The sequence below is a fragment of the Mus musculus genome, chromosome 8 (assembly GCF_000001635.26).
Source record: "Mus musculus strain C57BL/6J chromosome 8, GRCm38.p6 C57BL/6J".
Classification (NCBI taxonomy): domain Eukaryota; kingdom Metazoa; phylum Chordata; class Mammalia; order Rodentia; family Muridae; genus Mus; species Mus musculus.
In genome coordinates, this window is record NC_000074.6 from 82,949,320 (window position 1) to 82,975,121 (window position 25,802).

General features: G+C 42.6%; 1 protein-coding gene and 1 pseudogene across 4 annotated transcripts in view; both read left to right on the forward strand.

Moving 5' to 3' along the window:
- The window catches only part of Rnf150 (ring finger protein 150), a 228,006-nt gene that overhangs the window by 86,054 nt on the left and 116,150 nt on the right, over positions 1–25,802 (forward strand). The window lies entirely within an intron of this gene.
- Gm18212 (predicted gene, 18212) lies at positions 3,191–4,133 on the forward strand (annotated as a pseudogene).

The window sequence follows — 25,802 nt, forward strand, 5'->3', positions numbered from 1 at the left end:
TATCATTTCAGTCATTAAAAATAAAATCTCTGAGGGGAAAATCATTTTAAACACTACATTTTGTTTTAGAATCCTCCCATTAAAATTCTCTTAAAATAAAGATCTGATTCTTGGTAGTGTCTTAAATCTAGTCTTTGGGTCAAGGATTGTTAGGCATGATGATGATATCAACTCGAGAAAGAAAAAGGAATGTTCATAATAAAATAACCAAGGAAAAAACTTAAAAAACTATTAAACTGGGAAAAATAATTAAGTCAATAATTAATGCCTTTAACATAGGGTAGCTTGTTCTCCAGAAAGGAATCCTTCACCCCAATTCATCTAAAAGCAAACAAAAGAAGATCATAGTTCCAGTCCCCTAGATTGAAGTGGATGGCTCTGGCTATTTTATGAATTATAGTTATATTGTCATCTTAAGGGGTAACTCGCAATGTGGTAACTTTGGACAGGGAGGAAACAGAAAGCTTAGACTAGAGGATTTCTACCTTTCTTTTTCTCTTCTCTATCAACAATCTTGACCTATAAAATCCTGTATCTTTAGTTCCTCTATTCCCTTCTGTAAGGCTCTTACATTTTTTTATTTAGGGTCCTGTCCTTTGAGAAGACATGATAAACCACTGAAATAATGATAATTGATAACATGTCAATTTCCTTTAAATCTATCCCTGTCAAACCATTCAAAAGTTCACCCCATAAAACTCAGAAGTTATTTGTTGTTTTTCATCTCTAAGTATTTTTAAAATTACATATATATATATATCAGATACAACTAGAGCAGTGTCCTATTTAGACATGGGGATATCGGGAAGCAAGCACGGAAAGGCAGCTTGGGCAGAGATACCTGAATAAGCCCACTGTCCCACTGTGCCTATAAGAAGGTTATTTTACAGGTGGTTGCACCCCAGGGTCCTTGATCCTTCTTTAGGTTCAGGGAACCCCAACTGTGTTGTGATTCTGGAGCTGCCTAAATCTCAGAATGGGCTGGAGTGCTGCCTCTGGTTGCTGTGGTTCACTTAGGGATTGGGGAGGGAACATCTCAGTAGCTCTCTGTGGACCCCTCAGACCCACTCATCATTTAATTTAGGTACATCTGCAGCTTTGGAGTGCAGCCCCAGCTGTTTATACTGGTCAGGGAGGGGGGAGTTTTATCTCAGGTTAGTTGGGTTCTAAACCGCACTTTGGGCGCCAAATATTGTGGTAAATTCTTACCCCAATAAACCTATATAAAAAACACACGACCCAGGTATTATATTATATTATATTATATTATATTATATTATATTATATTATATTCCCAGATTGGGTAGATCTGTCACTATACTAACTTTTTCCCAAGCTATGAGACTCCTTGCTATTTGCAATTTCTCTCAGTCATGTGGTTCCACTCCATATTGGCTTTCATCTCCTCTTCCTCTATCCTCTCTCTTTCTGCCCCAACTCTCCAAGACCTCTAGTCCCATCTTTCCTTTCCATTACCCAGTCACAGGTTCTAGCCTTTATTTAGTCAGTTAGAATGGGGAGAAGGTTCACATGAGATCACCTGAGTGATCTACTCCTCCTCATGGGCAGCCCCTCTTGAGGAAGCAGAATTCACATCAGAATACAAACATCACCAGGGCAACCTGCAAGAGTAGCTTTATATAGAACCTTGGGAGGACAGACTTGGGAAGAAGACAGGTAAATGTATTTTGGAATCAAAGTGATGTATTCATCTTGAGTGTCTACCATTAACAATCACAGTGCCATTAAATTTACTTGACATTTTCAAAGAAATATTTTTTACCTACCAAGATAAAATAGTTTAAACTTGACTCCACAGAACAAAAAGGTATCAGCCACAAATGGCTGAAATTATTTCTTGATGAGTATAAAGTATTATAAATCCAGGTGTCCGACCATTCTGGAAGTAGTAACCTACGAAGACATAAAAACATCAGAAGAGTGAGTAGAAGAATAGAGGGAAGAGGCAGAGATACAAGGTTTTAGGGCCTTGAAAATATAATGACCCCACATGGAGAGTCACATGTCATCACCCATGCATCAGAAGTTAGGATGCACAGGACCAACAGGAAATTCAAAGAAGAACGGTGGACTTTGGTTAGTAATGGCCTTCCCAGATAGGTTTGCCAGCTAGAAATACATTCATTGATGTTTCATGTTGATGGGAAAAGAACTCTGGAAGAATTTGTTGAGGGGAAGAGCATGTGGGGACACTATATTTCTCATTCAGTTTTGATGTGAAATAAAACTGTCCTAAAAATCTATTCTAGTAATTAAGAATAAATAGGCCCTTGATGAAATTAAGACCTTAAGCCTGTACATAAAATGACAGGAAGAAATAGGAGTGTGAGGAAAGAAATTGGCTTCAGAGAAAGAAGGTGAGTTCCATTTGAGAGTTCTAACATGTAGAGACGTCCAGCAAGACATCAACGAGAATGCAATAGATCTTAGTACATAGCCATGCTATGTTTCTTGCAAATAAAGTTGGTATATGAGAATATTGACTTCATAGACAGGATTCATGCACCAGACAGAGAGATCATCTAAATGGTTCCTAATATTTCTTTGGTTAGTAAGATGCTCTGACCTCCAGGGTTATACTGGCTATGGGATAGGAATGTGCAGTTCCCTCTGGAGCAGATTTTCAAAGGAGAAAGAAGGACCACAGTGGAATGAATTTGTGAATAAGACAATTTGAAGAGGAAGCAGAGGTTGGGGGCAGGGACGAAGAATCAAAAAATCCCATGAATAAGACCAATGATGACAAGGAAAATTCCAGCAAAAGTCAATTGTCTTCCAACTGCACAGCTGTCAAGCAGAATGAAAGCTCAGAAATGTACCAGAGATTCAGAAGTTGGGTTGTGTTTTCACTCCTGAGAGGAATCTTGAGTAGTGGGGTAGGAGTCAAGCCAACAGCAGATTTGACCTGTTACTACAGAAGCAGAAAATAGGGCCCACAGGAACACAGAGGTCACAACAAGATCACTTTACAGTGGGCAGATACTGAGAAGAGAGGAAGAAGTTAGTGAAGAGGTCACACAGATGGTATTGGAAGCAAAAAGGATGAGGTTAAGATTTGAGATGTTTCTCTTGTGCTGGAGAATGGCGGATTGCACTGGCAGGCAGTATAACTCAGAGACTGGAGTTGAGGAAGGGTGGGTGCTGAAAGAGATAAAGAAATATTCATAGGGTGGTAAACACTTCAGCTGTAGCTGGAACTTCCATACCCACCAGAGAGTCCACACTGAGGAGAAACCGTGCAAGTGTGACCAGTGTGGGAAGTGCTTCAGTTTGAGCTTCAACCTCCACAGCCATCAGCGGGTCCACACAGGAGAGAAGCCATATAAATGTGAAGAGTGTGGGAAGGGTTTTAGCTCAGCCTCAAGCTTCCAAAGTCACCAGTGGGTCCATACAGGAGAGAAGCCATTTGTCTGCAATGTGTGTGGGAAGAACTTCAGTCAGAGCTTGAATTTTCAAGCCCATCAGAGAGTTGATACCAGGGAAAACCATACAGATGTGATGTGTGTGGGAAGCATTTCTTCACCTGGAGCCTTCACAATCACCAGAGAGTCCACACAGGAGAGAAACCATATATGTGTGTGGAGTGTGGGAAAGGCTTCAGTCATTGCCCTCAAGCCTGCAGGCTCATCAGAGTGTCCACACAGGTGAGAAGCCATTCAAATGCAAAGTGTACCAGAAAAGGTTCTGTCAGGCCTCAATCCTCCAGGACCACAAGAGGGTGCACACAGGGGGGAAAGCCCTACATATGTAATACATTCGGGAAAGTCTTCAGCCAGAGGTCTGGTCTCCAAGTCCATCAGAGAATTCACACTGGGGGGAAGCTGTTCAAGTGTGCGGAGTGTGAGAAAGAATTCAGATGGAGCTCGGGGCTTCGTTCCCACCAGAGGGTCCAGGCAGGAGAGGACCCCTACATATGTCAGCAGTGTGGGGAGGGCTTCAGTCAGGCCTCACACTTCCACACACACCTGAAAAGCCACATCACAGAGAGGACTTAAATCTGCGGCATCTGCTCTAAGGGCTTCAGTCAGAGATCACATCTACCACTAGAGGGAGGGTCCACAGTGCAGAGAACCGCTAGGTTTGTTCTGCACTCAGGTGGGCTCCATGCTGCTGGTTGTTAAAAGTGTCACAAAACCCAGGGGCTATGGGAGAGATGGTATATTGGTATTTTGCCTTCAACTCATTCTCCTACTGAGCTCATTGTGAAAAAGGAAGATAGTATTTTAGAATGGACCTTCATAGCACACACACACACACACACACAAAATCTCGAGACTTATATAGAAAAGGATTCTGGTTTAATTATAAAAAAGATTTGTCAATTGTCAGGAATAAAACCAATAGAAAATGATTGTGACTCATAAAAAAAAGGAATATTCAAAATGAGGGAAGGGGACACTGACAGTCAAACATGAGTTTAGCAACACACGGGCCAGTTTTCAGCACCTCAGTGAACTGAGGCAAGCCACACCACACGGGACCCTCAGCTTCCTCATGAGTAAGTGAAAAAATTTTCAACAACTTCTTACATCTTTTTTCCAAACTAAAACAAATTAAAAAAAAAAAAACAAAGAACAAAAACCTAACACAGAGTAATCCTCTCTTGACAGCATTCACAGTGTTAGTCCAGCCTAGTAGTAGTCACCACTACCACCCTCAGGACTCACTGTGAGTTAAGAATCCAGAAACTCTATTCACATTCTTGTACTCTCCATGGTTGTGGAAACCTTTGGATGTAAACATGACCTCGGGGTATTCAAGACTTCTGCTTAGTTTTAACTCAGAGATTCTGAAACAGTGCTCAGCCAGGAGTATCTCACAATTAGAAGCTGCTGTGAGTTACTGCAAACACAGCAGGAATTTACATGTCCCTGAACAGTCTCCTTTACATGTAACACTGGCAGGTCTTGCAATGAGCAGCCCTGAGCAGATTTCCTTCCTTTCATCAAGAAGTAATAACAGCTAAGATATATAAAAGTTGTGGAAGTGCTTTGCACACATGTGTGTGTCAGCTCTGATGTGACATGCACCTTTACATTAGTGTGTATGTGTGTTGTGTGTGTGTGTGTGCACAGGTTTTTCTGTACATCAGAGGACAATCTCAACTGTCATCCCTTGGGTTCCATCATCCTACTTTGTTTTGCTTTTTTTACATTTTGAATTAATTTTGTGTGTTTGTCTGTGTTTGTGTATTTCTGTATGTGCATGCACACATGCACCTGTGTATGCCCAAATGCATACCCCTATGGAAGTCAGAGAATGACCACTGGGTATCTGTTATTTCCGTATATCATGTTGATTCTAGGGATCAAACTCAAGTCACCAAGGTTGGGGACAAGTGTCCTCCGAGCCTTTGAGAGAGAGTCTCCCAGTGGCCTAGAACTCACCAAGTAGGCTAACCTAGATTGCTCCGTGAACCCAAAGAGTCCTCATGTCTCCATTCCCCCAATACTGGGGCTACAAGTGTGCCACAGAATCTAGCTTTAAAAAATAGGAAACAAAAATGGGTTCTGAAATTTGAGCTCAGTTTATCACTCTTGAAAGAAAGAACAGTTAGTGGATGAGCTGTCTCCTCAGCCCTCACACAGACACACAGACACACAGACACACACATGAGAGGGAGACAGAGATAGAAGAGGTGGAGATACAGACACTCAGAATGTTGCAATAGTACAAAGTGTAAGAGACTATGGCGCACACCTTTAATCCCAGCACTTGGAAGGCAGAGGCAGGCGGATTCCTGAGTTTGAGGCCAGCCTGGTCTACAGAGTGAGTTCCAGGACAGCTAGGGCTACACAGAGAAACCCTGTCTCAAAACAAAACAAAACAAAACAAGAACAAAAAATAAGCAAACAAACAACAAAAAAAACCTATTTTCCTTTCTTAGCCAGCAGTCAGACTTAAAGACAGGAGAACTTCCTGCAGAAGCTCGAGACAGTGGAGCAGTTTGGCAGCATCCTCTGGGCACCTGCCCGGGACCTTGGGGGATCCGGAATAGGTTTAGCCTGAGACTGCAGGAGCAGGTCTGGAAAAGAACAGCTGCCTGGGAGCGCTCAGAGGCCTTTGCAGGCCCCGTGCTGGGATGTGAATTATGGCTGGCTGAAAGAAAAGAGTCTTTATTTCACAACAATTTCAATATGATTGGAAGTGATTAGTGAGGGAAATGATTTGTAAAGAGAAGCTGTACTTATCAAGAATGGGGTTAACCAGAAGTGCAGCTAAAAACCTAAGAATATGATGAAGTCTTGAAGCTCCATTTCCTATCAAAAGGGCTCTTTGTTCTTCAGAACAGCTCTGTACATCCCAGGATAAGCTTCCAAAATTCCTTCCACTCGAAGGAGATGTTTGTGCATGTGAATCTGTAGCTCGGTGCTCTCTGCTCTAACACAGAGTTGTGCACTCACTGGGTGAAAAAAAAAAAAGCCACTTCCAATCCCATTTAGGAGGCTTCTATCTGTGTGGTAATTGAAAAAGCTGAGGTCCATGCAGCAGGGAGACCCAAAAGGGAGCAAGCATAGGTGGTCGTTGAAGATCTTGGCACTGCACCAGGACCATTTACATAAATAACTGCTCCTGTTTAATCCTGACACACTCAGAACTTTGGGGTCTGCCCCATGTCCACGTCAGTCAGCTACAACCAGTGTGTCATGTCTAGATATATAGCCTTGTTTCCTTCCCCAGAGACTATGCTTTTATACCTACAGTGAGTTCTAGAAGCCATGTTTCTGAGATAAAAATGGAACCCTTAAGAGTAAGTTCTGAAGGGAAGCCACCCTCGGAGCTCAGCAGCCACGAAAGGGACCTTCTGGGGAATCCTCACAGACGGCAGTGCCACTGTGCCATTGCAGCATGACTGGTTAGCAAGTCCACACACATCTCCTTTTCTTTTGAATTAGCATGACAGATGGGTGATACTAAGTCCACAGCTTTCAGAATTATGACGGGGACAAAAAATTTGGTGGACAAGAGTGACTTTTAGACTTTTATTTAATAATATAAAACGTTATTAGGAATGCAAATGGCACATACAAATGCAGGTTTTTAAATGCCCTAAGATAGTCATCCCTGTCCGCACAGGTTCATGAGAGTCCCTTAAAGTCTGGGTTGGGGAAAATAGAGAAGCCATGGGCCACCCGAAACTAGTCTTGAACACAAAGAGGCTAAAAATGCTAAATTCAAGCCTCTCCTGACATTTCCATCTCAAGAGAGGTAAGAAGATGAAATCTACTTTGTTAACTTAATGTTCCATGGAGAACCTTCCCTGTGTATCACACTTGTGCTTTTCACTGGGAACATGAAACTGTAACCTGAGGAATATAAGAATCAATAAATAAAAACATTGGGCAGAAGGTGGTCCTTGTCTGGCATTGAGGCCCGAGACTTCCTAGCCACAAACTCAAAACTCAACCCAACATATAAAACCCCATGTCTCAGGTTAAAACATTTAGATGTGTTAGTAGCCCAAGGAAGTTCCTGCTTTTTAAATTGAGTTTGGAAAATCACATTAACCTGAAGCTTTCATTAAAAGGGTATATGGCATCCCAATTAGTTGCTCCAGTCTGGTCCTGAATTTTCATGCCAGTATTTGAGCCATATTCCTGAATTTAGCTCAGTGTTGGTTGCCTGGCTATTGGCTTACTAAGAAAGTCTACCGTGGTCCCCCTTACCCATGGATGGTTCCAAGAACCAAAATGGATGCCTGATCATAGCTAGTCCTAAATTCTGTGTATATTATTTTGCCCTTCACACAGAAAACTATCATATTAAGTTTAATTGATAAATTAGGTACATTCTGAAATAAATACTAGCTGGGCCTGGTGGCACACGCCTTTAATCCCAGCAATCGGGAGGCAGAGGCAGGTGGATTTCTGAGTTTGAGGTCAGCCTGATCTACAAAGTGAGTTCCAGGATAGCCAGGGCTATACAGAGAAACCCTGTCTCAAAAAACAAAAAACAAATAAAAAAAAACAAAAGAAAGAAAGAAAGAAAGAAAGAAAGAAAGAAAGAAAGAAAGAAAGAAAGAAAGAAAGAAAGAAAGAAAGAAATGAATACTAATACTAAAACAAAGTAAATCTGAGAGTAAACTGGAATAAAATATTAATATTTCAAACCCATGGGCTGTATCTTTCTAGAATTTTCCATTTCATATGTCTGGGACTGTAGTTAAGAATAGGTAGCTGAAACCACAGAAAATAAAACTCTGGAGAAGAGAGGGCTTCTCTATTGATTTCTAGCATTCAGAGGCAATTCAGGCTTTTTACTCAGAAAGCAAGCCCATCAAACAGAGTTATCCACGTGTGCCTCACAGTTTCTAGGGGTTTGCTGCCATATACAGAACCAACATCATTGCACTGTGAGGGACGAGCAACCAGAGGAAAGATTTCTATACAGGAGATGTCTGCAGTCTGAATAGCCTGGCAGACACCTGCAGCAGAGTCCCCAATACCTGCACAGTTTAACAGAGGATTAAAGTCAGACACCAAGAGGGTGAAGATCCAGTGTGTTGTTCCTCTTCTCCTCGATAAAATTTCATTCAGGTGATGCCGTGGAAACTGGGAAGGCTTTCTTTTTCAGATAGAAAAATTAGTAATAATTAGTACTTCTAAATCCTTACTACATTTCCAGGGACTCTTCTCAGTTGGTCCATCTCATCAGCCTTGGGAAAACATCATCTTTATTAGATGAGTGTCATCTTCTCTTTCTTCCCAGTCTGCAATGAAAGCAATGAATATCAAGGAGGCCCACTAAACATTTTGTCCACATGAATCACAGTAGACTTGGGTGGGTTGCTCAAAGTCTCTGGAGGGCAGCAGATAAGCCCCAGAACATGAATTCAGACGATGCTTATGATTTAAACCACAGCAATGTGCAAGAAAAGGTCTTGCAAACTCAAAAGAAATCCTGGATGTAGCAGACGAGTAGTTTGAAGTCACTCATTGACATATAGGTTGGCCTGAGCTTTACAGGACACATGGCTTTCTATAGTGTTGCAGCATATAAGAATCAAGGCATAGTTGTTAACTTTATTTTTGTGACGTTAGGTAAAGATTTACTCAGTAGGAGGGAAACAACATCAACTGTGAAAAGTGTAATCATGCAGAGTTTATCTGAGGCTTTGGATTTAAGAGACTATTGAGAGTGAAGAGCTGCCTATGACAAGTCACAGGCAATATAAATGGCCAATAAAGCTTGTGTATTATAAAGAACTACAAGTCAAGAAAAACAAGACAGCCAATCTATAGTTAGCAAATGGCTTGGGCACTATGGGTGAGGATATGTAGAAACTTTGAAATGATGCTGACAGGACTTGCAATGACTGCCTGAAATGCACTTCTTATGTAGTAATGCAAGACCTGAAACTCCAGAGCAGACAGCTACAAAGTATGTTTAGTTCATGACAGGGTGGGTACCTGCCTGATGGATAAAGGAGCTTCCATCTCATTGTATCCAGAATCCACCCATGATGGCTGAGCCCCACTGCAATTTGTTCAGCTTGAACTAGGTGCATTTCATGACTTGCCTCACACGGGGTCTTCACCAAGACCCTTCAGTGGCTTCACTTGAGCAAGTGGTGAAACTCAGGTTCACAAAAATCTAAAGAGCCTTTCATGCTGGGATACCTACTGTTCGGAGATAAGAATGCAGGTGGTGATTCGTTCTCTCTCAGTGGGACCACAGGACAGTGAGATGTCACTCCATGGAAGGTAGGAAGAAGGTATGTTAAAATGGGCAGGTTACAATGAGCAGCCTGTATACTTCTGTTATACTTCTGTTAATCTTATTGAACACACACACATACAAACACACACACACACACACACACACACACACCCTGCATTCTCAGCTATCAAGCACTAGGAAACAGAATATCAAATATCCTTAGAACCAATATGAAGATGCAATTGTATTAGTCCACATACACAAAGACCTTTAAGAGATAAGAGCTGTCGCTCACCAATGCAAGCACACCAATTATTTGGCCTACACTGTGACATTAGTATGGCAATCTTTTTAATCAACCTATCTTCTGAAATTTAAGGAGCTTCTCAAACTACTTATTAAGAATTTCTGTTCAATAATTCAAGAAATTCTTAGCTTTGCAACTTGATCTCTTGGAGGCAGGCTAGGATAGTGGAAAGCGGACCCCATCTACCATCAGCCAGGCTTACACTGAATAGTGACTCTCCTAACATTTACGCTGTCGGCTCTCTGACACCTTAATGGAAAAGGCACTCTCAAGTTCCCAGCTGAGTCCTATCTTGAATTACAGTTTCTCAACCCTCAAAGGAAAGAGGTGCATATGAACCAAGCTAATTCTGAAGCTCACACAGAACACATGTACAACATTCACCCACGGGAAGGTGGGGAGGTGTGAGGCAGACAGGTTGCTGCTAGCAACCACTTGTTTCTGCTATTCCTGCTACACCAGTGAGCAGGAAATCAACAGACTTTGACCAAAGGAAGCATTTAGAACTTTAATTTGTTGGAATAATTGGGATGTTTGCCTTCAGTATCTCAGTTTGTTTTAAGATAAGCAAAGCTGGACATTTGAAGAGTACATCTGGCTGCCTTGCAAGTGCCCAGCATTATCGGGATTACTAAAGAGTCGCCTAATGAGTGAGACAATATTATTCTGTATCAGGAGTAAATTATCAAGAATGCTTGCTTTTTTTAAGTATTAAAAAGTAGTTATGACATTAGTAAACAAAATTTTAACTGCAGCTCTCCTAAAAGGAATATGTATATATGTATTTGAACTTATACTGTGTTAGTAACAGTGTTGTTTTAAATAGAGACATTGGGGGGGGGGGAAGCCCACAGATGTCTCAGAAAGTTAATCCCTACCAGAGGAAAGCAATCCTAGCTCCTACAGGCACAGCAACATTCCCAGTCTTAGCTCATTTTGCATTTATAACTTTTTGGTTTTTAATGAAATACACTGAGTTCCTAAGGTTATAAAGGAATTAAAGCAGTAATAAATTTTCATTACTTCTTTTTATAGTCTAGCTCCAGTGACTCATACCCCTACACTGGAAACACAGAAGGAGCCACAGAGCAACCTGGTCTCACCCTTATTTCAACATAAGGCAGAATTATCAGATATCACGCCTGTCCCTGTGCAGCTGCACTGGACTCAGTGGCCGAAGCACTAAGAACCAGAACATAGAGAATTCTACATAGGGCCAGATATAGTGGTCCAGATATAGTGGTCCACATCTTTAATCCCAGTACTCAGGAGGCAGAGGCAGGTAGATCTCTAGTTGGAGGCCAACCTGGTCTACAGAGTGAGTTCCTGGACAGCCAGGGCTACACAGAGAAACCCTGTTTCAAAAAAAAAAAAAAAAACTTACAGTGGAGATCGATCAAGAAAGATATCAGTGTTGACCTGTAGCCTTCACACACAAGTGTACATGACCATGTGCATGCATGTATGTACCCCATAAGCTCACACCAACATACATACATACATACATACATACATACATACACACACACATACACACCAGGCATACAAAAAAATTCTGTCTACGCAGAGCATTTAAGTCTCACTGAAGTAAAAGGGAAAGAAGCTTGGATGCAGCCATGTGGGGTAATCACATTTCTCGGGTTTTCCTGCCCTTCAGTAACCAGATTCCAAGTATTCGCATGCTACCTAGGCTCTAGCCTCACCTTCTGGGCCCTCTCTCAGCAGCCCTCATTTCAGTACAGGCTGCTTCTGCTTGTCCTCCGGTCTCTAGGGTCCATGTTTTCTGACTCTCCTGCAGGCTCTTCCTATTGGCTCAGCACTGGGGATGGAATTCTGAGCACTGCATCCTCACCCACCTTCAGCCCCAGCCACACTTGCCTTTCAAGTATTGTCTTTATTCAGGCAGCTCAGAGTTCACCTCTTATCTTAGGAACGATTCCACAGGCCCATCTTTTCTACTTGAATTCTCAATGCCACTTTAGAATCAGCGTGACTAAACTATACTATCTTCCTAAAATTTAGATTTCTCCCATGATCTTTACCTCAGAGAATGGCTTTATGAGAAATAGCCATCCTGTTCTTGCTCCTGTTCCTCCCTCATGCCATTCGTTATCCACTGATTTCTTCTTCATCTATCTATTTCCATCCAACACTTGCCAAGCATGCTATGTTCTTGTTTTTTAGCCAGGGAGCCTTTGACCATGCTGTTTGTTGAAACAGAAGTCCCTCACTCACACAGGCTAAGGAGATGGTAAAGTCTTTGCCACGCAAGAATGGTGACCTGAGTTTGCTCTCCAACATCCACATGAAAAGCCAGCCAGGTGGCTGGTGTTTAGATATCAGCACTGGGGAAAAGAGAAAAGAAAATCCCTGGGGCTCACTGACCAGCCAGCCCAGCCCAGTCGACAAATTCTAGATACCAGTGAGACAATCTGTTTAAAATAGACAGGTGGGTGCTTTTAACAAATAATAACTGAGGCTGGTTTCTGGCCTCTGCACACATGTGTGGACACACATTTGCACATGCACACACCCTTCCCTGGAGTTTTTTTTTCAAGGGAATAGTCTGCTGTAATCATTGGCCTATTAGTAAATCAGACCTGGATAAAGGCAAGCAGATTTTAGTTTTCTGAGGCTCTCTAGAAATAACCAGGTTAAAAATATTTTTTAAAACAAATAGGAGTAATACTCACATTACAAATGCAGTAACTCTTGAAACCCACGTCACAAGACAATGTTTTAGAACCGTATTCCATCGAGTGATTCTGTAGCTACAAAGTACAAAAAGAGGTGTGATAAGATATAGCACCTGCAACCCAAGGATCACTGATCAGAATCATGCTTCTACCATACTGGTGCTCGCCTGTCACCCCAGCACACAGCAGTCTGGAGAAGTGGGATCATCAATACAAGGTCAGCCTGGGCTGCCCCATGAGAGCCCATCTCAAAGAGAAAGGGGGAAAGAAAAGAGAACAGAATTCTGTCTCCACGCTCACCTGGATCTTCAAACTCTGACCTTACCACAGTGTTCTCACCAACAATGGCAGCTTTCAGACATAATTCTATTAGTGACATTTGGATAAGAGAGAGTAGAAAATTATAGACTTGACTTTAAAGTTCAAGGTGTTACAGTTGCCTGCCTCTTCATTCTCCCTCTGCCTGCCACCTCTCCTCTGCTGAGACATTTTCTACTCAGTCTTCGGAGCTCAGTGTCAGGAACCTTCCAGAAAGCCTTTCCTGATTTCAGGTCCTGCAGAAGGCTTGCTTCTAGAACATTCTTACAGAATCTTACTTTTTTATAATTAGTTATCACAGTTTCCAATTATATATTTACTAGGAGAGGTTTAAGTCAATCTCTGTCACTCCCATTAAACTTTAAGCACCATGAATATTGGGACCACACACATATTTTGCTCACTGTTGTAATCCACACCAGACAGAGCCCAGCACATTGTAAGTGCCCAGTAGATACTTGCTGAGTAAAGGAACTGAGGAGAGCCCAGAACCACTGACCTGGATGTGTCTCCCAGAAAAGCTAAACTCAGAATCCAAATTAGCTTATGGTCACAACTCCTTGACCCTTTGTTCAGCTCATGTGAGAGTCAGCCTTTCTCTCTGGGTGGTGTCCGCAGGCTATTCTGAAATCTAAGCCATCAGGAGGATTCTGATGGGCCAATTCAAGGGCCTTCTCAAACCAAACGGAAGTAATGAAGAGTGGAAAGGAGAGCATTGTGGGAGTGAAGTGTTGGATGAGAAAGAAGTAAATCCTTGCCATCACCTGGGCTTCTCTTAGGATCCACTTCTCTGTGGTATAGAAAACCACAAAGTCCTGAGGTTCCTCTTGATAAACAGATATCTCTGTGGCCTCGCTCCCCTTCCTGGGGGGGGGGGCTCAGGATTTGAGGGTTCATGAGTAAAGGATTGGAGTGTAGAAAATGTGACCAAAGTGGAATTGGAAGATGGGGAAAGTGAGAATCAAGTCCCCTCTCTTCTCCAACCCTCTCATGTCCTACCCGTCAATCCATCTGAGGATTTCATCAAGGGATTGGTCCTGGCAGTATGTGTAGTTAGAATTTTAATCCTAATAAGCCTGTATAAAAAGCATGCCATTGAGATATTTTATTTATAAGCCATATGGTTATAAATTAGGTTGGGCAGATCTAGGGCTATACTAACCTACTCCCCAGCTACAATTACCCTTGTTACTTGCTGTAGCTCCTGGCCATGTGGTTCTGGTCCATGGGGGCTTCGGGTCCATGGTGGCTTCCTCCTCTTCTCTTTTTTCTTTCTGCAACCTCCAGTTCCACCTTTCTCCCTCTACTGCTGAATCACAGGCTCTAGCCTTTTGTTGACCAGCTAAATTGGGAAGAGGGTTCACATGGCATCATTTGAGTATGTGAGGATCTGCTCTTCAGGAGCAACTGCATCTTGAGGAACCAGTATTTAGCATTAGAATACAAGCAGCATCAGAGCAATCCACTACAGGATGGATTAAATGTGGCCATGGGTGGGCTCTGCTCTCCCCTTTCACCTCTCCTAAGAGATTTGCACCGTGTACCCATGTCTTCCTGAAGGATGGCACCATGTAAGATGATAATATACTGTGCGTTTGCCTCTTATAAATAGTCCCATAGCCTGTCTTTGCCTTCCTTTTCAAAATCCAGTCCTTAACAACTCTCAGAGTTGGAACATTGCGTAGTAAGTAATTTTGTGTAGAAACAAGTTCTGCCATCTCTGAGTTACAGTGGCTTTAGTGTGGTGATGACAGATCTGACTCTTGATTCATCCTTTCAACTCATTGGTCTTCCTGGCAGTGGTAGGCATTGCTTCCAGTGCTGAGTCTGTGCTACCTAGGCAAGTGCTCTACCACTGAGCTTTGTCCCAGCTCTTGCATTTTGGAGACGGACTCTTGGTGCATAGGTCAGACTACCCAGTGCAGCAGGACACCAAGTATGTTGTGACTACTGCAAGTAATGTTTCCTCTAACATTACAACTAAGAAAACTCTGTTGAGATCACTGAAGCTGACTTTTGCTATTGAGAAGATGGTGGATCCATGAGGGTGGGGAACTCTGGGTGACAGGGCTGAAACAGGAGCCCAACTTCCTCCTAGACTTCCCTCAGTTTACCCTACCACATTACAGCTGCCTCTACCTTGCTTAATAGTTTTGCACCTTGTTGAAATTTAATTCCTATTTCCTGGGGATCTACAGCCACCCTATATGAAAAGTTTAGCAATTTATCATGGCAGGGGCTGGGGGGGTAGATTAAATAGGAACATTTTCAGTGCCATCCCAAGAAGGACATACATCCTCTGATGTGAGAAGCATATTGAATAACTCACGAGGAAGTGTTTTCATAAGACAGAAATAGTGAGTGTTTATATAACCACATGGTTTTCACCCAGGCTCTTAATGGTTTAGTGTGGCACAGCTTGAGACTGAGAAGAGGAAGGAGGTAAGGACAGCAGATGGATAAGGGTTGACATCATAGATCTGTTCTTAGGATGGGAGAGTGTTGATGGAGCTAAGATAGGAATCAGATAACCTGATCTGGTGAGCACTTCATCATGAACAAGTTGTGCATACGCTCCTACACTGACAGAGGTGGAGGTGGGAGGGTGGGGTGGGGGAAGGGCACAAAGGAAACCCTGGTTGAGAACCATTTCTGAGGCTCAAAATTCTATCTCAGTAAGTATTCTGCTTTGACTACCATATTGTCTGTAATGAAGTTAATTGGGACCAAGATATTGTATTCCCCAACCTAAAATGGGAACTCAAGCTAGGAACAAGTTTTAGTTGCTCTGCTGGTCATTATTATAAATATAAAACAGATAGAAACACACATACACACACATGCACACACACGCACACACAAATGTTGTATGGAATGAGTAAATTTAACACCAGAAAGGTGCACAAAGCTGCATTCCACACTGCTTAAAATCCTCTTTGGCAAAAGCATTCATAAATATTATTTTATAAAATCAGGAGAGATTTAAGTTATTAACGTCATTCTTAGAATTTAATTCTCTGCCCTTAAAACCATATTTTTAACAACAAACACGTCATTATCAGAGCCCTCTTCCTACTGTGTACACTCATACCTTATTTTGTGTGTACTGATGAATTTGGTCGGAGGCATTTTCACTTCTTGCCAGTTGTTTCCCTTGTTTGAAGAATTTCAGAAGCACACACTATATGGAGATGATCCACAAAGTGCCTAGGAATTTAGCTGGAGAGATGACGCCTCCTTCTGTCAGTTTCATCAGAACCCTCGGCCCTTCTTTGGTCTCTGCAGGCTTTGCTTTGAGAATTGCAGAAGAGGTCCGTGGAAGTTCTACCCTCATCAAGTCACCCCTCATCATAAAGAAGATGCACTTTAGATTTTGAGCAGCTAAGGAGTAAAATGTTCAATTTTTAGGGAACCTGTCCTAACTGAAACACAGCAGACTGGAGCGCTTCGTCTCCTCCACTTCTTCTCTATTTCCTCCACTAAACAAACCAACTCCCACGCTCATTGCTAACATAAATAACACGTCTGTACATTTGGATTTTGTTATAAAGCCAGGTGGTGACAAGCAGAAAAACAATCAGTGGGAAACTCCAAAAAGCAAACTAAGGAGCAAACAAAACTGTCTTAAATTAGGCTTTGTCTTTATCTTGTACAACTAAAAGGTGGGAAATGCAAATCTCTACCAAGGACTGAACATGAGATTTAGGAATTGAAAAAGCCAAGGAAAGTGTACTGTAATCATGAGCCAGAATTTGTGACCTATGAGAAGTCTGAAATGGTCTGACAAAAAGTCAGGAGGGAGGATCTAAATTAAACAACACGCAAGAGAAAGACGAGGACAGATGCTGGGAGAGTCAGCTTTGATGGTACAACACAGAATTTAGTTCGTTCTGCATTTTTTACAAATAGACTTTCAAGGGTGTGCTGGCTTTGTACAAGTATTGGCATAAGCAGGAGAGACAGTTCAGCATAAACTTAATGGACACAGATATGGGAAATATATGGCTTGTACCTTAATGGGTGAGTCTGCATTTCGGATATTTATTTAGCACCACTATTAAAATAGAAATAAAACTGGGATGATCTTTAGTTCTTTGCCCCGGTAGCAACATTAAAGGCTACAGATAAATTGCCACTATGAGAGTCATTCCTTAGTACTTATTACACTCTGCATCCTGAAGAGCTCAACTGAAGTTGTTCTCTATTATCATTCTAAATATATTTTATATTATTTACATTTGCTGCTTTTTGTGGTTCTAGCAAATTAAAAGGAAGAAAACCCAGAGGGAAAGCATTTATCCAAATAAAATTCTCTTGACCATTCAAACAAAATTTACATTGAAAGACAAGATTTTAGCAGGGTGGTGGTGCCTCATGCCTTTAATCCCAGTACTCAGAAGGCATAGGCAGGCAGATTTCTGTGAGTTCGAGGCCAGCCTGATCTACAGAGGGGGCTCTAACATAGTCAGGGCTGGTACACAGAAAAACCCTGTCTCGAGGGAAAAAACAAAATTACGATTTTAGGAAAGTACATATTTGGCTTGTAAGGAGACAGTTAAAACTACACTCCTATTTCCTTTGTCTTGAGATTAGAGTAAGGCAAGAACCAAGTCAGAATTTTGGAATCAAAAAAGGTACTGTACACATCTGAACACATCTGGACACTAGACACATGTGGACATTGGTGTCTATTCCAATGTCTGTTGATTTATACATGAAAATTTTATTGCCTTTTCTTTTCATCTCCTGAAGGAGTTGTTAGTCCATTGCCAATATGTTAACTTGTTATTTTTCAAACATAATATATTTTATTGGTAAACCATGTCTTTTTGTTCGTTGAGAATACAATAATGATTCAAAGAGGAAAACACTTCCATTCAGAGTTCTACAAATTTTTCAAGATTAAAAATTATAATCAAAACTATCATGGCTCAACAAGTAAAGGCACTTACTGCTGCTAAGCCTGACGGCCTGAGTTCAATACTTTGGACCTATGTGGTGGAGAGCAGTCTCCCACAAGTTGTCCTCTGACTTCCAAATCAAATGTTTGCCATGGCATGCACATGAGCACGTATGGTCACACACATACACACAAATGAGTAAATGCAAATTTAAAAACACTGTAGCTGGTGAAGGAATCCTATGCACATAAGACAAGAAAAGACTGTCAGGGTGGCAAATGTTCAGGAGTGAAGAGGTTTCCCAAGAAGAGGCCTAGGAAAAAATCCACCAAGCTCACCTCAGCAAAGCAGGAGAGAAAGGAAGCAGATGATCAAGCTAACAGGAAAGCAAGGGGGGGGTTAAGAGGGAGCAGTAAGACCTGAACACAGGCTGTCTAGATCCAGCAATGCAGTTTTCCATACGATCTTCTGAATTTGGAAGCCAAGGAAGGACACGCCCTCCAGTAGCCGCATGTGCAGGCTGAGTGAAGGCGGCCATAAAGGATAATCTTTCTCATTAGTAAATTGGACTGTGTGTTCACATCTGTCCATTCCCTTAACGTTCTCATAAAGGATGTGTTTTTCTCAGATATGAAGTGATAGAAATAAAATATCCTAGACAAGATTCATAAAAGCACGTGGTGCACAGAACACAGGCAAAGTGGTTTATTCAGACGGGCTTCCCGCCTCCACACCCTCCAGCTTCATTATGACAGTGTTTAGTGCCAGAGACCACAGCAAGTCTGGGTGGATCTGTGCCGTCTGGGGTCTTGGATCTGCTCATCAGAGCAGTCACATACTTCTTTGGGGTGGGGGGTGAATGTTCGCCTAGCTCCACCTCTCTCCCTGGGCCAACTGCAAGGATAGCTATGCCGTTGTCTGTTAGTGAGACAGAGCATGTTCTCACTGCTTTTCCTTGAAGGGCTGAAATTTCTGAATACTTTCAGTGGGACACATGCCTTGCCTACCTTGAGGACAGTAAGTGGACTCTGGCAGTGGCAACTACTGGTTTGCAAACTGAAGTAGCTCTCTCATGGAGTGGGAACTCCTGCTTACAAGCTGCTGTTTATAGTTCACAAGTATGAAGCTGCACTATTTTTGGAAGCTGTCTTGGCAGTGCATGCTTTATCTGTGTGTCATGGATCCCACATCCCATGAGCTGGAAGAAGCAGAGAGATATGCCTGAGAAAAGTATGGTCAAAGAGGCTGATAGCAGAGCATTGTATTTGAGAGCTGCCAGATCAGCAGGTGGGACCCTGACCTCCCCTTCTTCATACTGTCAGTCTAATTTAACAGTGCCCCTCTGTAGGTCAGGGCAGTTAGCCCTCCCCGCAAGCTCAGCTGACCTCTGGCGAGAGGACTACTCTTCTCCCTAGTCATGTCTTCTCAGGCTGCCTGACTACACAATACCAGAGATGGGTGGCTTGTTTTCTATAACAGAACCCAATGACCCATAAAGCTCATAAGGACCTTGAGCTAGGCAGTTTTGTTTTGCACTGATAACTTCCTGAGTCCACCTCAACAGGGAGACTTCACAGAGAGCTTTATGTGTGAGTACTTCCTACATAGAAGTCAGATACTTTAATTTTCTGGTGTGTGTGTGTGTGTGTGTGTGTGTGTGTGTGTGTGTGTGTGTGTGTGCACCTCTGTGGTTGTCAGTTGCTAAGAGTCAGGTTGCTCTGTAGAAAGTCTTGTGCACCTGTCCAGGATAGAAGATTCGGTGTTTCCCAGTGTGTCTGGAAAGGAGGATTCTGAGTGGATGCCCATTGCGATGAGATGGTTTCCTGCAAGTGAGGAAGTATGTGTAGCTTCACTGCCTCTGTGTCTCACATTCTGGAACATTCTCACTGCCCCGTTACCCCAGTTCAAACTCCCTCTCCAAGGTATTTCCCCACTGATGTCTTTATTGATGCCCTTTTGCTCCTGGTTTGTGCCCACAATGAGCATTTGCTACCTGGCGTCAAGTAGCCTGACTCTGGGACTCCCCAGCCACTTCTTAATATGGTTTTGCCCCTCAGGTATTTCTGGGGTAACTTTAACATCCATGAATTCTTCCCTCATCGACCTTCTGAACTAGCAGACACAGTGGTTGTCTCTGTGGAAGTCCAGGTGCAGCTGTGAAGTAGAAGAGCTAGGGTGTTTTAAGCATTCCTGATCATCAAGTTTTCTTTCCACTGTGGTACATAATACTACAGTTCCTCTTAACTGGGAGAAATTAAGTATTGGTAAGGAGATTCAGACTGATGGAGAAATGATTCCATTTTGTTAGGTCCCTGCAAAAACAGGGAGCAACTTTGAATAGTAAGTGCTCCTTTTTGCCACTCTGCTGAGCCTCACAAAGGGATCACCTGCCTTTTGCCAGGTGGAACCTTTCCTTATCTTTTCATTGGTGAGATTTCCTTACTCTCAGAACTGTTGACCTTGATCTCTTTTAAGTGTGGTTTTGTCCTGTGTCCAGCTACCACAATAAGGTCACCCTTTGATATTACCCTCTGGCTTCAGATCATTAGGGCTGGTTCAATAGGCAATGCTGTCTCTCTCTCTCTCTCTCTCTCTCTCTCTCTCTCTCTCTCTGTGTGTGTGTGTGTGTGTGTGTGTGTGTGTGTGTGTGTGTGTGTGTGTGTGTGTCTGACTGTCAATATGTTTTCATAAATAAGCCTTCTAGTCAGTATCACCCTCGCCATGGTCCTGTGTTCTTTGCTGTCTGTCGTGCACTTAATGGCTTGGGGCTCTAGCATCCACTCCTGTCAAAGCCCTGTCCTTTGTCTAGCAGACAACCGTCACTCCTAGTGTGGGGAGATGCAGCTGCAGCTTTCAGTCTGGACCCCTTGTGAATCCTGCAGGGAGCTCAGCAGAGAGCATGGCAGCCAGAGCAGGGAGTGGGTGTGGCTTCAGGATTTGCCAGGGCTCTTGAATTTCCTCTTGGCTCCAGCCTTTCCAGGTGTTTCTTTTAGAGGGGTAGGAAGCATGTGTGTGTGTGTGCCTTGCTGTGGTTATGAGGCCTTGGGGAAGCTGAGACGGAGTAGGTAATTATTTGAAAGTTGACACTGGTAGTGGCTATTTTTAGGCCTAACAAGGCAACTCATAACTGTTATGCCAGCAGTATCCACACATATAACCTTGGTTTATGCCAAAGTGGACCAGGCCCATGGTCCTTCCTGGGCAGGGTTTATGATATGTGTCTGCCTTTCTTAGAATTCTCTACCCAAGAGCATGTTTGTGGCTGAATACTGGCTGCTGCACTGGAAGTATCTCCTTTTGAGGGGAAAGGAATCAAGGAGATGGTTCTCCATCTCAGCACTGAGGAATACGGGCTGAGTGTCTCTGAAGTCAGCTCTTATCCCAATCCAAGTAGACCTTAGGAAATCATAATCTTAATTTCCCATCCACATAGACAGTCCATGTCTAAAGCTGGGGAAACGAGGGGACTTCACTGTGGTTGGGGAGATCTCGAAGGCTGTACCTACTCCTGTGAGATTTTTTTTCCAGAAATATACGCCACTAACACCCTTGACTGTGGCCAGAGTAATGACAGCTTAAATGCAGTCTTTGTCATGTTCAGTTCAAAGGTACTTCATGGATACGATGAAGTTAGAACTTGAGATGATCCTGTAATTATAAGAACTCCTATAAAAGAGAGACAAGAAGTTCAGAGAGAGTGCGAGAATGAAATAGGAAAAAGGAAATGGGTCACAGTGATGTGGCTCCAAGCTGAAGCACATAAGCCACGTCTGGGAGCTGGATAGCTAGGAAAACAACCTCCGTCAGAGCTTCACAGAGAAGCACTGTCCTGCCTGCCCCTTGGTTGGCACTGCTGGTTTCGTAGTCTGAACTTCTGATGCAGTAAGATAATAGTTTGTGGGTTTACGTGATGCTTTCATGTATGGCGCCCCCTGGGCTGTATCATTCTGTGGGCCTCGTCTTCTCACAGGAGCAAGAGCAATACGGCCCAGTAAGACCACCCTGTGGGGGGATGGGAGGGCTGGAGAGATGGTTCGCTTTTCTCACAGAGGATCAGGGTCTAGTTCTCAGCACCAGGTGGCTTACTACACCCTACACCAATTCCTCATACTTGCCACCTTCACACAGTGCCAGAGGGATCCCTCTTGCACTAGATATGCACATAATAAGTAATAGATTTAGTCACTTTTCATAAACAACACTTCAACCCAGCATGGTGGCACACACCTTTAGTCCCAGCACTCAGGAGGCAGAGGCAGGTGAATCTCTGTAAGTTCAAGTCAACCTGGTCACATAGTGAATTCCAGGACCACCAAGAATACATAGAGAGACCCTGTATCAAGCAAACAAACATGCCTTCACTTCTTGTGGCTCCTGAACATACCCACCCCAAAGGAAGTCTAAGCTTATTGGGGTCTCTTCATATGACTTTCCCTAGCCAACTTGTGAAGGACTTTCTTGTTTCTCTGATAGATGCTGAAGGCTGAGGAATAGCACAGGAATACACACTGGAGATTTAAGGGAGGAAATTCAGGAGGGCCCATGAGTCCACATCCTTCAGTGAGAGAGAATCAGAGAACCTACAGAGCTTCCCAGACGGTATCAGCCACGTGCCTTCCTCCGAGCAAGAGGCAGGGTCATGTGACTGCAGATCTTCCGGAGGGATGTGGATGACTTTAAGACTTTTAGTTCTTGAAAGATTGAATTGGAATTTGAACTAACGACCAGATTATTGATTTGATTTAAGTCTCTCTGAATTTTGAATAATGATTCTGTAGTTATACCAGGAAGAGAACAAGTGTGTGTTTTACTGTTCTCTGTATTTATAGTTAGTATTATTTCTACATAAGTTATTCTTCTTCTCAAATTTCAGTAAGGATATATTTGTTCAGATTTAAAAAAAAAATCTGTTACCCAACAACCAAAGACTTAACTATCCTTTGCCTTAGTCAGAATCATATTAAAGGTTGAAGTCCTGATATGCCACAGTGTATGTTTTTAGAAAGGAAATGAACTTTTATGGTTTTAATTTGTTAGCCTTGTTTTGAGTTTTTAGAAATTACTATTTGTGAAATATTTTCTCAAATGAAAGTTGTCAGTGAGATAAAGAAAAATAGAATTTTGTTGTATTTCAGGACTTCACAATAGTGAAGGCAGTGGTCATTACAAGAACGAGCAGACGGAAACAATTAGTATCAGACAATAAACACTCTGCCTGGTCCTGGAAGTCGACTTGCAGAAAGCCTTCAGTTGAAGAGAGAAAGACTTTGGCTCCCAGGTCTGACCAGGGTGGATGTATAAGTGAATGGACTGCATTGCAAGCTCTAAGGCCACAGCGCATGAGGCGGTTTTTCTTTTTCTTTTTTCTTTTTGTTAAGATTTATTTATTTATTTATTTATTATTTATTTAATGTATGTGAGTACACTGTCACTGTCTTCAGACACACCAGAAAAGGGCATCACATGTTTACAGATGGGTTACAGATGATTGTGACCCACCACGTGGTTGCTGAGAATTGAACTCAGGACCTCTGGAAGAGCAGTCAGTGTTCTTAACCACTGAGGCTGGGGTTGTAGCTCAGTGGTAGAGCCTGCGTCCCTGAGTTTGCTCACCATTGCAAGAAGGGAAAAGAACCAATGCTGCACTGAATAGCCCATCTCTAATCTAGAACATTCCAAGAGGTGACAAGACAGATCTGAAAGAGGGAGGCAGCAACCCCTCCCTCTGGTTACCAGCCACTATCAATTTCCATACAGACTAACAGTGTATGGCTTCAGCAGAACAAATCTCTCTCTGAACAAAACCAAACCTTCTCTTTGTTCCCTGTGGCTGGCTGAGGCTTTCTAGAGCCCGTGTAACTGTCAGCACCCGCCCCTAGCTCACATGAGGTACTGTCAGACTATAAATAATTAGCAAATCATTAAAAGTTGTATTTTAGGTGGATAAGATAACAGGACTGTGATTTGGTGCTCAAATGTGTTGTATTTCAGTGCTTCACAAACGGGGAAGCAATGGTCATTACAAAAACAAGTTCTTACACTATGACAAAGATACACATCCGGAAACTAGTATGATTATTGATGTGACTACATAAATTACTTCTGTCCCCTCCAGGAGGTGTCGTTTGTACAAGTGATAGCATCCATCTGTAAAGTTATAATTTATCTGTTAGGAATCTGTGGTTTCCATTACTCTGAATGTTTTTAAGCTACTTGCAGTCTGCAGCCCACCCTGCCTTTGTCTGGGACTGTGTCCCAGGCCTCAGCCTCCTCTCTTCACACACTGAAGAGGGAGACTCAGCAGCCATTTCCTGGTTGGCTCTAAGGAAACCTCTGATGCACAGAAGCTCGTCCTGGCTCCACCCACAACTGAAACCTCTTCTGAGGTCTGCTTAGCATTGGGATTTTCTTTGGCTGAGCATAAGGGGAAAAAAATTACCATGACAACGATAATGAAGTCCTGCCTTCGGATTGCAGTTTAACTTACATGGCCCTGGTGTAAATATGTTGCAGCCCAAATTTTCCTACAGTGATGAGCTGGCCATTAATTAACAACAGAATTGTCAGGGAAATGTCTCCAAACATTGACACGTGTGTATTCCAGTTTGTATTCTACCTTGGAAGAATCATGCTTTAACTTCCTATAACAGGATTAAATCACTACAACGTGTGGCCACGGCTGTTGGACAGGCATACCAAATCTTCCAAAAAAAATTTAAAATAAGGATTATCTTTGCTCCATTTCGTATATTTAGAAAAGCTACTGTTTTGGTTTGAATAAGAAATGCCTCCCCAGAGATACATGAATTTGAGCACCTGGTCCCAGACTGTGGTACTGTTTTGGAAAGCTATGGAACTTTGAGTAGGTGGAGCCTTCCTGGAGGAAGGACATCACTGGGGGCGAGCTCTGAGACTTAGTGGCCCCAACCCACTTGCTGCTTGTGCTCTCTGCTCCTGGTGTGTGGTTAAAATTCCATCTCTCAGCTTCCTGTCTCTAGTGTTATGTCTTGCCTACCTGTAACTTCAATTTTTTCAAAGCCTACTTTTTTTTTTACCATCTTAAACATTTATTATTTTTTTATGTTAGAAACATGAAAATATTTTTTTAATTAGGTATTTTCCTGATTTACATTTCCAATGCTATCCCAAAAGTCCCCCATACCCTCCCCCCCTCCACCTACCCACCCACTCCCACTTTTTGGCCCTGATGTTCCCCTGTACTGGGACATATAAAGTTTGCAAGTCCAATGGGCCTCTCTTTCCAGTGATGGCCGACTAGGCCATCTTTTGATACATATGCAGCTAGAGTCAAGAGCTCTGGGATACTGGTTAGTTCATAATGTTGTTCCACCTACAGGGTTGCAGTTCCCTTTAGCTCCTTGGGTATTTTCTCTGGCTCCTCCATTGGGGGCCCTGTGATCCATCCAATAGCTGACTGTGAGCATCCACTTATGTGTTTGCTAGGCCCCGGCATAGTCTCACTAGAGATAGCTATATCAGGGTCCTATCAGCACAATCTTGCTAGTGTATGCAATGGTGTCAGCGTTTGGAGACTGATTATGGGACGGATCCCTGGATATGGCAATCTCTAGATGGTACATCCTTTTGTCTCAGCTCCAAACATTGTCTCTGTAACTCCTTCCATAGGTGTTTTGTTCCCAATTCTAAGAAGGGGCAAAGTTTCCACACTTTGGTCTTCGTTCTTTTTGAGTTTCATGTGTTTTGCAAATTGTAACTTATATCTTGGGTATTCTACATTTCTGGGCTAATATCCACTTATCAGTGAGTACATATCATTTGAGTTCTTTTGTGATTGGGTTACCTCACTCAGGATAATGCCCTCCAGGTCCAACCATTTGCCTAGGAATTTCATAAATTAATTCTTTTTAATAGCCGAGT